The sequence below is a fragment of the Peromyscus eremicus genome, chromosome X (assembly GCF_949786415.1).
Source record: "Peromyscus eremicus chromosome X, PerEre_H2_v1, whole genome shotgun sequence".
Classification (NCBI taxonomy): Eukaryota; Metazoa; Chordata; class Mammalia; order Rodentia; family Cricetidae; genus Peromyscus; species Peromyscus eremicus.
In genome coordinates this window covers 34,746,793-34,760,614 of record NC_081439.1, presented here as the reverse complement: position 1 = coordinate 34,760,614, position 13,822 = coordinate 34,746,793, and positions in this window count along the sequence as shown.

The following is a 13,822-nucleotide window of genomic DNA, read 5'->3' as shown; positions in this document are numbered from 1 at the left end:
TTTACATCATTAAGCAGCACATGACCAAGACAGTCAACATTTCAGATCTGGTGGAGAAGTTATCTCACAAGGGCCTACTCCTAGCTGGAGTGATTAACAGTTGATGGCTCCTGGGGAAGCAATAGTCACATTTCTTTAAGAATGTAGTCACTGGTGGGTCCTTACACTCATGTGTTCAACAATAACTGGAGTTGTTTTAAAAAGAGAGAGAGGGCAAAAACAGTAAGAAAGAAAGAAAAGCTGGGAGGAGGATATGGGGAAGGGACTTGTGAGGTCTAGACTGGACAGAGATATGATCCAAGCACATTCTTGCATGTATGGAATTCTCATACGTGCAGCAGTGACTGGAACTATATGAACTTGTGTAGGGGTAAGTTCAGGGCATAGAGAGGAAGTGGAGGGCAGAAATAGGGGGAGCTAGATAAGATCACATTTTATTGTATATGTGTATGTGATTATGAAAAATGTTACAGTGAAATATAAAAAATAAGTAAAATAAAATCATGGATCTGAATAAAATTAGGACTAGGGTAAAGAAAAATAAAATTACATTAAAATTCATTGTGACTTCAAGAAATGTCAGCTGTCGTGTGCAACATGTGTTATTTTAAATAACCTACCTAGAAGTGTAAATGAAAAGTTAGTGCTGGAAATTTTGAGATGTAATAAATGTATTTTCATGTTTATCAGCAGAGAAATTAGGATGGATTTGGTGTGAAGGGGAAAGAATGATATTATCATTTTCTGTACAATCTCTTGTTCTCAGATAACAGGAAATTAGAGATTGCACACCAGGAAGAATTTTCTGGAAATATTAGTCATTGAATAATATTTATAAAAATGAATAAGTTTTCCATTTTACAAATATAATTAGAATCTAGATGGAGGTCTTAATAGTCCATCCCTTGCTTCTTGCAAGGTGTTCATTATTTAAGATGGCAATACTAAAAATCTGCTAGGGATGCTATGAATGTGTTGCTCTGATTGATTGATGGATTGATTGATTGATTGACTGATAAATAAAATGCTGATTGGCCAGTAGCCAGGCAGGAAGAAGGGGCAAGACAAGCAGAGAAGAGAATTCTGGGGACAGAAAGGCTGAGTCAGGAGTCTCCAGCAAGACACAGAGGAAGCGAGATGTAAAACTACCGGTAAGCCACAAGCCATGTGGCATCTTATAGATTAGTAGAAATGGGTTCATTTAAGATGTAAGAGCTAGTTAATAGTTAGCTTGAGCTAATGGCCAAGCAATTTTAATTAATAGGAGCTTCTGAGTGATTATTTTATAAGTGGGCTGCTGAACTGCGGGGGCCCGAGCGGGACAGAAGAAAAATCCAGTTACAAAAATCTGAATAGAAAAATGGCTTAAAATATACCACTATTGCCCAGTAACCATAAAGACACATTTGAATTGTAGGTTTCAGAGATCAGTGATAGTCTTGTATTCCTCAGATTCGTATCTGATACGCGAATACAATTATGTTTGTTTGGACATCCCTCGTCAGGATTGTATGTACATCTGTGCCTGTAATCACTGATGTCTGTATAAATTTTCTTTCTGAGTGAATGCAAGTTGAATTAATAGACGTCAAAGTATGCATTAAACAATGATGAATTCAGCTGGGCAGTGGTGGCATAAGCCTTTAAACCCAACACTTGGGAGGCAGAGGCAAGCGAATCTCCTAGCTAAAGGCCAACCTAGTCTACAGAGTGAGTTCCAGGACAGCCAGGGCTACACAGAGAAACCCTGTCTCAAATATAACAAACAAACAAGACAAAAAAAAACAAACACACACACACACACACACACACACACACACACACACACACACACACACACGAATGATTCAGTGTCTTTTCCTGAACCGGTTGGAGATGATCCATCCTCAGTGACCAAGTCAATCTTCATGGTTTCTATGGCCACAGTGTGCCAGTGTCCCATGATCTGAAAGGGAAGACACCTGTCATTGCATTATTCAGGTCACACAGGACCACAATGAGAGATACATGCCATTTGTTCCTTTGTCTTTTAGGGTGGATGAAGAATGTGAAAAGTTTGAAATCAAAGGGAGAAGAATGTTATCAAATGATTTTGGTTTTACCTGTGAGTATGTGACCTTTCTGGAAAATGTTAGTTCCTTGGTGCTGGCATCATCCTATAACTTCCTGAGCCTGGAAGAATTTCTTCTCCCAGTTCCCCACCAGGTCTTACACCTGCCACTGGGTCTTTGAAGAAGTCGCATGATCTCATCACATATGTCACATTAAATTGCCAAAACAAACAAACAAACAAACAAGCAAACAGCAACCCTAAGATCTCATTGTAAGATATTCACATGTAAACAACTGAGAGTATCTTTTATGTAGAATACTTTAAATATCATTTACATTATAAATATTATTTTGACTAGTTAGTAAATAATCAAGTTTGTCAGTGAAAAGTAAGAATTTGGGGGCAAGAGAGATGGTCAGCAGTTAAGGGAGCTTGCTGCTCTTCCAAAAGCCCTCGACTCTGATCCCAGCACTCACATCTAATAGTACACAATCATGTGTAACTCCAGCTTTTGGGGACACAAAATGTTCCTCTGGACGCTGAAAACACCCTGGTCACATGCATAAAAATACAGGTGCACATGTATACATAAGTGATAATAAAATCAGTCTTTAAAAGGGATAAAATATTCAAGTGTTTAAAAAGACATTTAATAACATAGTTTAATGAGTATATTCTGATTATAGAAAGACATTTATTAAAGAATTTAGTGAGTGTATTCTGGTTAGCTGAAGTCCTAAAGATGAGAATGGCAGTGATTAAAACAACAGATTAAAATATTCATACCAAAGTGTACTTAATTTCAATTTCAATTCCAATGAGAACAAAAGTGTATAGTTTTTCATTTGTAATAATTTTTTAATGGTTGGCAATAATTTGCAATCATCAGTCTTACAGAATGGAATGGCCAGATGCTTAGTTAAAATTCATTTTGTGGAGAAAACGTACAATATATTATTCTCATCTCAGCCTGAAAAGTATTTTTGACATAAATGTGACTGACCAGCTGATTCTAACATTTTGAGGGGATTGTTCATGAATCAGTGGCACTAATGAAGAAAGGACAAATAATTGTGTGGTCCTTGAATTGAGCCTGGTCAAATGAAATGAAATAGTGTTAAAATGTTTGAGTTCTGACACTTACTTTTTCACACCACAGATGCAGGTCAACATCAGTTTAGGATTCTCTATGTATCAAGTGCAATCATGATCACTTATAATTACTATTTAGATGCTTATGAGAACTTGATATGTGTGTTAATTTTGGTTGGTAAGTATCAGGACTTTTATTATTATTACTATTATCGTTATTATTTTGTCGCACCTAGATATATGTCTGCACACCACATGTATACCTGGTGCCCACAGAGATCAGAAAAGGGCATCGGGTCCCCTGGAACTGGAGTTACAGATGGTTGTGAGCCACCATGTCGGTGCTGGGAATCGAGCCCAGGTCCTCTGAAGAGCAACCAGTGTTCTTAACCACTGGGCAGTCTTTCTAGATCTGGCTCAGCCATATCTGATGGTAACCACAGAAGTCATAAAGCCAGCACAGCTGCTTAACAAAGATCCAGCAAACCATGCCACCTTTGGCTATCATCTTCACCTGTTGCATATGAGGGACTTTTAATATTGTACAATTTGAGGATATTGGATTGATAGAAAGTTTCTTATGAATCAGTTATGCCTTCTCCCAGGAATGCATTTCTAAGCTTCCCCTGGACAGTCTTGAACATACTATTCTCCCCACTTCTACGGAGATATCCTTATCTACATGAGGGTCTTCCTTATGCCTTGGAGGCTGTAGCACACATAAAGAAGCCAGAGATGTAGCTGGAGAATTTCTCTCCAGCTCCCACCAAGCCCCGCCAGTCCCGGAGCCCACTTATAAAATAAACATGCACACGCTTATATTATTTAAACTGCTCGGCCATTAGCTCAGGCCTACCATTGTCTAGCTCTTACTCTTATACTTAGCCCATTTCTGTTAATCTATATGTTGCCACGTGTTCCGTGGCTTTACCTGTTGCCTCTACATGATTTTCCCTGAACGGCAGCTGGTGTTGCCTTTTCTCTGCCTTCCTTTCCTTTTCCTCTCTCCTCTCTGCTAGTCCCGCCTATACTTCCTGCCTGGCTACTGGCCAATCAGTGTTTTATTTATACAGAGCGATATCCACAGCACAGAGGTCTCTTCATAAGGCTATGAGACATTCTTGAAACACCTGCCCCTGTACTTACTCAGGAACAAGACAATCAAAACAAAGTAAACTTAAAAAGGTCAACAAGATTCAGTGGGCTAGAGGAGTTGGCCACAGTTCCGATTACAAGCCTCTTCCCACTGTACACTCAATTATGTGGCATACAACTCTGTGCTACATAGAGACATATTGATGAGCAAAGTATGGAGTGGAAAGATGAAAGTATGAGACGTCAGGACCTTTCTTTCTTAGAAAATTAGCACATGCAGGGTCACAGAAGTGGCATATGACCAAGGAACAACAGAACGCCAGGATTAGACATATAGACAAATTCTATAAAGATATAAACATTGTATTATGCCAGTATTTGAATAACAACTGCAGCAACTTTGTCCTGAGGATTTTTCTTTGGCACTCTGACCATTAAGAGTTAATAATACAGCCAGGCAGTGGTGGCGCACGCCTTTAATCCCAGCACTCGGGAGGCAGAGCCAGGCAGATCTCTGTGAGTTCGAGGCCAGCCTGGGCTACCAAGTGAGTTCCAGGAAAGGCGCAAAACTACACAGAGAAACCCTGCCTCGAAAAACCGAAAAAAAAAAAAGAGTTAATAATACATTGCTTAGGACATGGTAAAATGCCCAGGGTAGCTTGAAGATTTTGTTTTGGTCTAGTCTCCTTGAAGCAACCAAAGCTACCAGCCTGAGGACAGGCTTTCATATACCTCTAAACTCTTAAAAATTGGGTTTTGAGGTTAATGAGTAAGAATGATAACTCTGTTTATTAATGATGTCAAAACTTGACAAAAAATGATTGGAAATGATAACAAGCTGTTATGTCATAGTTTATTAATGATGACTAAAAGATGAGCAAAAGGAAGTGTAACACATATCCAAAACCAAAATGCTATGATGTATGTTTTGGAACATCATGAATGTATCCCTGCTAACTAAATTCTGTATAAATAAAGAAGCACTCTGGCTGCTAATCAGTCAGGCTGCAAGATTCTCCCGACTACCATGGCCTGACTCACTTCCTTCCCTCATCAACTCCGTAAGTCCTCTGCTAGGACCTATCCCACCGGGGATGGCTCCAGTCAGGGTAGGTCAACTCACCCAAAGATGTGCTTCCTCTCTGTCCATCTCTCCAAAAATGAAACTAAGAAGTGTCCCATGTCTGATTCCTCCCGTCTCTGCTCTTGCATCTACCCATCTTAAAACCCTGCCCTCATCCAGAGCTGAACTCCGGCACAGATCCCATGAGTCTTATATAGCACATAGCTGTATCGTGTCTGTTTTAAATTAAAAATAGAAACATATGTATACACATTATGTACATAAAATGAATTGATTCATAGATGTGCCCACATAGAGGTTCATTCCCTTTCACTGAGTCAAGAATGCAGAAATGGATTTTATGAAAAATAAAGATTTATATCCACCAGGGGCTGCCATTAGAAGGGTTTCATTAATTGGACACATACAATCTGATGATCTAAGAAAATAAGATGCCCCATCAAATTACCAAGGTTCACTCATTGATAGATGGCTTACATTACCTCATAATTCAAGAATAAAAATTTGAATTCAGATGCTTTCAAAGAAAATGAGTATTGAACTTAGGTTTGTTAAATGTGAAAGGGGAGATTTTTAATTTTTTTATCATCTTGTTTGTGGAATGTTGACATTATTTACCCCTCTCCATTTCATTGGGGGTCTATATTACAAAGGAATGGGGATGATGTTAATGGCATAAGTTAGAGTGGGAGGAAAAGCAATAATTTTGAAACCTCCTAACTCTCAGATGCAGCCAATTTGGAGCCCAAAGTTGTTATTTTTGGAGAATATAAAATACCCGGCTGTGGTGGGAATGCTCAAATTTACAGCAGAGTACCCAATGTGCTTAATAGACCCACAGTTGTGAACTTAGTAGGTCTACAATTGTGAATGTGAAATTATGTTCCACTTTTCAAGTCCCCATGAACAACAGAGGTGGGAGCTGGGAGAGGATGGACAAGGTGGGACACACAGTAGGACAGCATGGGGGATGCATCCCACTCTGAAAAACATTCCACGTGCTCTTCTTCTTTTTTCCACACAATGAAGGGAAAGGAGATAGTGTGAGTGGAGAAGAGCAACAGAAAATTGGAGAGCTATGTGACCAGAAGCGCATTCCAAAGGAAAACATCAGATACATGCTTGAGAAAGGTAAAGAAGTGCTCTAGAAGGGACACTAGCTGTCCCCTGATACTTTATATGAAGTTAAAAATTAAAAAACAACATTGTAATTGATTCAAGTTTACTGCTCACAATTGTTTTTCGAAGTTATAATCTTTAAAACTATTGAAAAAGTCTAAAGAGCATGCATTCTTCTTGTTTTCTCCCCTATTTTGCAGATATTTGTCCTAAATAAAGACAAGTGTAACTTGGGTGAGTAGAAAAATAACAGCGTACTTTCCATTTTTTTTTTTTTGAAAATCAATGTTTTGGGGTTTGTTACACTTTTGTAAATATCGATGTATATGTGTGTGGGTGGATGTATGGGTGGGTGGGGAGTGGTGTGGGTGCAGTACAATTGGTGTACAGAAGATGGCGCAAGATCCCAGTGTTAACATCTGTGCTTGTGATTGGCACCAGAGCTTGAGGAAGAACAGGGATGGCTTCTAAGCACTGTGCCTATCAGCCTTCATACTAATCTCCACTCGTTTTGCTCCCTCAAGATAAACAGTTAAATTTTTAGCTTTGGAGACAAAGAAATCCTTGGACTATGAACTACTGAATTTTAGGGTGAATTTTGAGCAGCCAAATATTTTGCAGCGTTATGTGATGCCCATATTTATGCAGTTTTCTGTGTGGTATAGACCTCAGTGTTTACATCGGATATATGAAATCTCAGGATTTATGCAGAGTTATTTTTAACTTTCTTTTTATTTATTCTTTGTGTCTTTCACATCTTGATCCCATTTATTTCCTGTCCCTGCCTATCTGCCCTCTGTCCTTACAGCCCACCCCCAGATAAAATTTAAGAGAAAAGAGAAAGAGGAAAAGAAAAAAAAAAGGAGAAAAAAATCTGGTCATGGAAGCTGCAGTGTGACCTAGTCACAAAGTAAACCCTTTTATCCACGTATCTTTCCTTGTAAGTGTTCATTGCAGAGTCATTGGTCTGGTCTGAGGCCTCTGGTTTCTGCTACACCATCGATGCTGGACTCTCACTATGAGTCCTCTGGATATCCTGTTGTTGCCCTGTGTCATGGAGATCCTGCAGCTTTGGCTCTGCAGAACCTGTCCCTTCATGTGCTCCAGCAGATCATGGATTGGATATTGGGGTGGGTCAACCATAGCTCTGGTTCTGGGCCTGGGTGGTAGCTGAATTGGTCACCCCACCATCTCTTCCTTGTCGTTCCCACCAGAGTGGGCTCTCCTACATTTGACTTGATGAGTTCACCCTTTGCAGTGATGAGCAAGGGGTGGAGCCAGCTCTCCTGCTTTCACATCCTCAGGGTTACCTCTCCCACACCTACACCTTCAGGGGCAGCTCTAGTGTGTTGCCCCGGCATGGCATAGGGGCCACTCTACTGAGTGCTGCAGCGGATGAGGGGCAGGGGCAGCTCTCCTGCTCTTATGACCACAGAGCCAGCTCTTCCACTTGCCTCAGAAGTTGATGGGCAGTGAGGGGTGGAGGGACATGACACATCTCCTGCCCTTGCTGCCACATGACAGATAGGTTATACGGACAGCTCTCCCACGCTTACAGCTTCAGGGATGGCTCACACACAACTCCATCAAGAGGACTGGCTCTATTGTGCTGCCCATGCAAGGTGCAAGGCTTGCTCTTCAGAGTATTGCAGCTGGTGACAGGCAGGGGAAACTCTCTCACCCTTCTGATTTCAGGGCCAGTTCTCTCACCTGCCTCAGGTTATGCAGAGTTTTACAAAATTAATATTGATGTCTGTGGCCCGTGTTACTATTGAAGGCCATGTGGATGTGTATGGTCCATGCTGCCACCTGGAGCCATGTTGATGCATGGGATGTGCTGCTGTAGGGGGCCATGTTGGTATAAATGGTCTGCACTGCCACCTGAAGTCATGTTGATGTCCATGGTTCAAGCTGCCGTGGGGGACCATATTGGTGTCTATGGCTGTGTTGTCCCAGAGACCACTGGATGCCCTTGGTCTGTGCTGTCATCATGGACCATAATGGTACTGCAACAGAGGGGAAGATTGATGTCCGTGGTCTGTACTGCCACCCCAAGACCATGCTGAGGTCTGTGGCATGTGCTGATGCCAGAGACCACATAGATGTCGGTGGTCTGTGCTGTCACCGGAAGCCATGTGGAAGTCTATGACCCATGCTCCTGATGACTGTAAAAGGCAAGGAAGCTACTTTTGCAATGGTATCAATGACTGCAGATGCACAATTGAAAAGGAGAGACATAGAAGGCTTCTGTGACAACTCCTATACCCACCCCACCCTAACAAAAAAAAAGAAAGAAAATAACAGCCTACACAGGAAACCATTGAAAAGAACTCTTAAAGTTATGATAAGGATGCAGAACTGTAGCTCTTCACAACTGATGGCTTCTTGTGGGAGAGGCATATAAATGGACATTTTCCATGTCCCAACTGCCTGGTCCCAAATAACCAATGCAGAGACAGAATATGAATTATAAATGCTAGGCTGATAGCTCAGGCTTATTACTAATCAGCTCTTACATTTTAAGTTAACCCATATTTCTGTTTACTCTTTGCCACATGGTAGTACCATTATTAGCATGGCATGTTCATCTCCTGCTCCCTCTGCTTCTGGCTGCTGACTCTTGACTCTGCCCTCCTCTTTCCCATCATCCTTAGTTTAGTCACCCCACCTATACTTCCTGTCTGGCTACTGGCCAATCAGCATTTCATTAAACCAATTTGAGTGGCAAATCTTTACAGTGTACAAGAGGATTATTCCACAGCATTTCACCCCTCTTTGTCTAATTAAAAAGGAAGGTTTTAACTTTAACATAGTAAGGTTATATACAACAAAAAATAGTTATCGAGTAAGAATTACAGTTACAATATCCTGTCTATTTGTATTTGACAAAATCAGAGAAAACATTTAATTATCCATCCTATCTTGATGGGTCCAAAGTTTTATATCTAATTTACCCCTTTATCACAACTAAGAAAAATTATAACTATGACTATCTAGTCTTGAATGTCATCAAAGACCCTAGAAGAATGAAATGTTGCCTAATACAGGGATATCAGACTGCCTAGACAGTCACCCAAAGTTCCTCTGTAATGTTGGGGCATCCAACTCTGGCCTACAGGTCTATCATATCTGACAGACTTCCCTGTGGAACAGGGAATTTTTGAAGGATATTGGTGAAATTATTAAGGCCACTCCACGTAGTTAAAAGGAGATTTATTTAATGGCGTAACTTACAAATTAAGGGATAGGTAGGTTGCGGGGTCTGGGGAAGGTGTATCATAGTCCAGCGGTGTTCTCTGGAGCTCTGCTTTGTCCACCTCCACCATCCAGGGTCCTGGAACCGAGAGAGTGTCTGCTGATCCAGATCTCGGGTCCCCAGGTGCCTCCCTTGGCCCTGCCTTGTAGGCGTGACAGTTGCTGAAGTCTCAATGGAGGTTGGAACTTCCAGATCAAAGCTGGAATGGCTACCCACTACATCTCTCCCTTTTTGTCTAAATAAGAAAGTTCTAACCTAATACAAGACTATATACAAAGGAATGGTTATCAAATATTGTCCAGGAATAATGAGGGATAATGACCTAGATAAGATGGAACTACAACCAATGCAAACAATATCAAGCAAGAAACACATACTAAAATCCAGAGAAGTATAGAGCATAGGTAAATGGCGTGTTACAAAGATCATTCCAAAAGGTGTCCTATCCTAAAGAACCTGAATCTAATACTTAATATGTTCTATCTACTAAGTTGTAACTATAACTGCTAGTCTTCAATCCCATCAAAGACCTGAGAAGGAATATAATGGTACCTGAGAAATGGTAGATGGACGCAAGCAACTTTCGGGAATCTTACAAGAGTAGACCGAGGCAGCTGGCAACCTGGACAGTAACCTAATGTTTCTCAGCATTGTTGGTGCATTCAAATTGGCTACAGGCCTAAAGTATCTGACAGACCATTTTCAGAAGCAGGAATTCTGAAAGACCATCTTACCCTGTCTTGGCAGAGTACAGTGGTCGCTTTCCTTGTGTCCCGCTTGTCCAGAAAGGATAGCATTGCATTTGGACTGTCAGCCGTCGAGGCAAGGGCAGTTCTTTGCCCAGTAGGCCATTTTGTGCCAAGAAGACAAACTTCCAAATGGAAATGTCTAGAAGCCCAACATTCTCTCGGGATCAAATTGGTGCAGCCAGGAGCAATTGTGTCTCACGTCAACAGAATTCTAAGTTATTTAAATGCCATATTCTCTAGGTCTATGAAGTGTTTGAAGATTACCCGTCTATCTGACCTATGTATCTGTAAATCTGTATAACCCAACTAACGTAACTATAGAGATGACAAGCATAAGTGACTATAAATCTATAAGTCTTATCTACCAAAATAACCTAAGGACTAAGGCTTCACGTAAACAAGGTAAACAGTCTATAAGCAAGTGCATGGTAAAGAACGATGACTTCAAAATTGTGACAATACACAAGATGTTATAACAGAGGTAGGAGTGTATAGTGCGAAATGCAATATGACAATAATCGTAAATATATATCAATATTTATAACAGAGGTAGGAGTATGTAGTGTGATATGCAATATGACAATAATCTTAAATATATATCAATATACCGAATATCCTAAACAGAAGTAGAACATACATAAAGTATGACAGATATAAATTTACATTTGTATCAATATACAAATATTTCAAATAAGAGTAGAAATATATGTACATTATAACAAGTATAGTTCTGTATTTGTATCAATATACAAATTATCTTAAACAGGAATATAAAAATAGTTTACATTTGTATCAACATATAAGAATCCATAACAGTGCAAATTACAGTGCAAATTATTTAAGGCTGCTATTTTACTAAATTTGTTTACTAGTATATACAATAATCTACCATAATGTCTTATACCTATCCATTCCATTTCTTCTTTTCCTTTTTTTTTAGAATACTGAGTTTAATATTTCCTTCTGCCCCCAACCCTATAACCATCATCCATAACCCTGAGAATTATGAAACCTAAGGGAGAAGGGACGTCATTTTCGTAGAATTGCTTCCTGCTGTTTAGGGGGTGATGTTGTCTCTGTTGGGTACTGTGAGAAAGCTCAGATAGTTAAATCTCAGTTAGACTAACTGTAGGTTCTGCAGCAAGTCTTAGAGTAATGGGTAAGACTGTCTGAAATTCTGGTAAGAAATGTAGTATGATGATGATTACCATGGCATCATGCTGGATTGGGTAGAGTTGTTGCTGGGGCCCCATCTTCCTTCTGGAGACTTCTGAGATTGCTATTAGAAAAACTTATTTGTTATCAAAATGGAAGATTTGGATTTAAAGAGGACATAGCATGTAAGAAAGGATTCTGAGAAATCAAGAGTAAGCATGGAGAGAATTAGAATCTAGAAGACAATGGTCCCTTTTTATTGGTTTCCTTCTGTCCCACACCAGAGGGCTCTTCTGATATGGGACTGAAGAATCTCTCAAACTTTTCTTTTAGCAATGTGCTTGGGTTTAGAGAAGGAGTGAGCCAATTCCATCTCCAAAGCCAGCTTGGCTTATAATTGAATTGGAACCACAACTTTTCTAGATTGATAGAGAGATAGATGTTAGACAGTGAGATTTTACCGTGTGTAGATTGGTACCAAAAGATTCTTTCTTTCTGCTGTAAACATCCGGATATCCAAGGCCTTATGAATTTTGGAAGATGGGTATTTCCATTATCCTGGAAAGACAAAAACAGAACCCTACTCCAACCTTGATTGTTAAATTTTTCTTACAACTTGTAGAGATGTCACATTGGTGGGTGATCTTTTACTTCACCTCATCAAGGGGTTTTTCCTGTTCAAATCGAATTTTTATTAATTTTGTTGGTATCCATAGCTTTTCTTCTCCTGCAGAAACAAAGGCAAAACCCCTTCCCCAACATAGAACATATCCAGGTTTCCATTCTGAGGTCAGCACATCCTTGGCAAAGTTTGGCAGTTGCCTTGTTTGCATCCTGCTAGACCAGTTTGGACAGTAACTGTCAGCAATTGAGGCAAGGGCAGTATTTTGTCCACATGGCTAGCTTTTGCCATAAAGAAAGCAAACTCCATATGGAGTTTCTTTGATGCCCATCGTCCTCTCTGGAGTACATTGATGCTACCAGGAACAGATGTGTCTCACTGTCATGAAAAGTCTAAGTTATTAAAACATTTAAAATGCCATATTCTGTAGGTCTTTGAAGTGTTTGAAGATTACCTATCTATCTGAAATATATATCTGTATACCTAGAAAACCTAACAAACATGACTATAAGTTTAACTATTACAGATGACTATTAATCTGTATTTCTTAATTATACATCACATTTTTAAATGAGTTGCATAAACATAATATCTTAAACAAGTGTATAAATATACATATAAAATTAACTTTAAATTTGTATCAACAAACTAAAATCCATACCAATGTAAAGTATGTAAGATTAATAGTTGTTTTTCGATTAAAGCAGATTCAATAATCTACCCTTTTATCCTATCATCTCTATATCCCTCCTTTTTCTTTTCAGAACAAGATCCCTGAATTTAATCTCAGTTTGTTCAGTTTTTTTTCCTGAGCATTATCCATAACAATGTGTAACCAACCCCCCTAAAATAAGAATAAATATCCATAACCCATTTTAGGGGGAATGTGGATGTAGTTTTCTAGACTATTTCTTACTGATTGGGGTCATTGGTAATCTTTGAGGGACTCTGAGAAAATTCAAGATTATGGTCAAATCCTGACTGGAGAATTCTATGAGGCTGGATCATCTTAGCTAGCACCCTTGAAGCTGTTTTGGATACAGAACTCAGAGGAAACTGCAACAGAACCTGCACTCTGAAACGTTGGATCATCTGGGCCATTAGTTCCCATCAGAGATTTTTCAGGGATTCTTCCTTGATAAAACCTAGTTTTTCTTAACCCAAAATGAATCCATAGCCTCTCATTTCCTGTGGAAATAAAAGAAGAAACTCTTTCCCAAAGTAACATATCTTTTGACTTAAATTTTGAAGTCAAAGTTTTTTAAAATTTATACGTTTGTTTAATCTAGCAGCTTTCATAATCAAATGTCTCTTAACAGTTATCATTTGTTCATTAGTAGTCAGACTGCAACCCACAACTCCAGAGAGGCTAGCTAACAGGGAAAGACCCTAGGAGGGACACATGGATGACCCTGTGAAGGAGAAATGGATGAGATCTACATGAGCGGATCGGGTGGGGGGGTGGCAGAGGGTGAGGAGTTGGGGAGGAGAACATAGGGAAACAGGAGGGCCAACCTGGAACAGGGACAGAGTGGGAGGGCAGGGAGGAAGATACCATGATAGATGAGGACATCATGGGAATAGGAAGAGGCAGGGT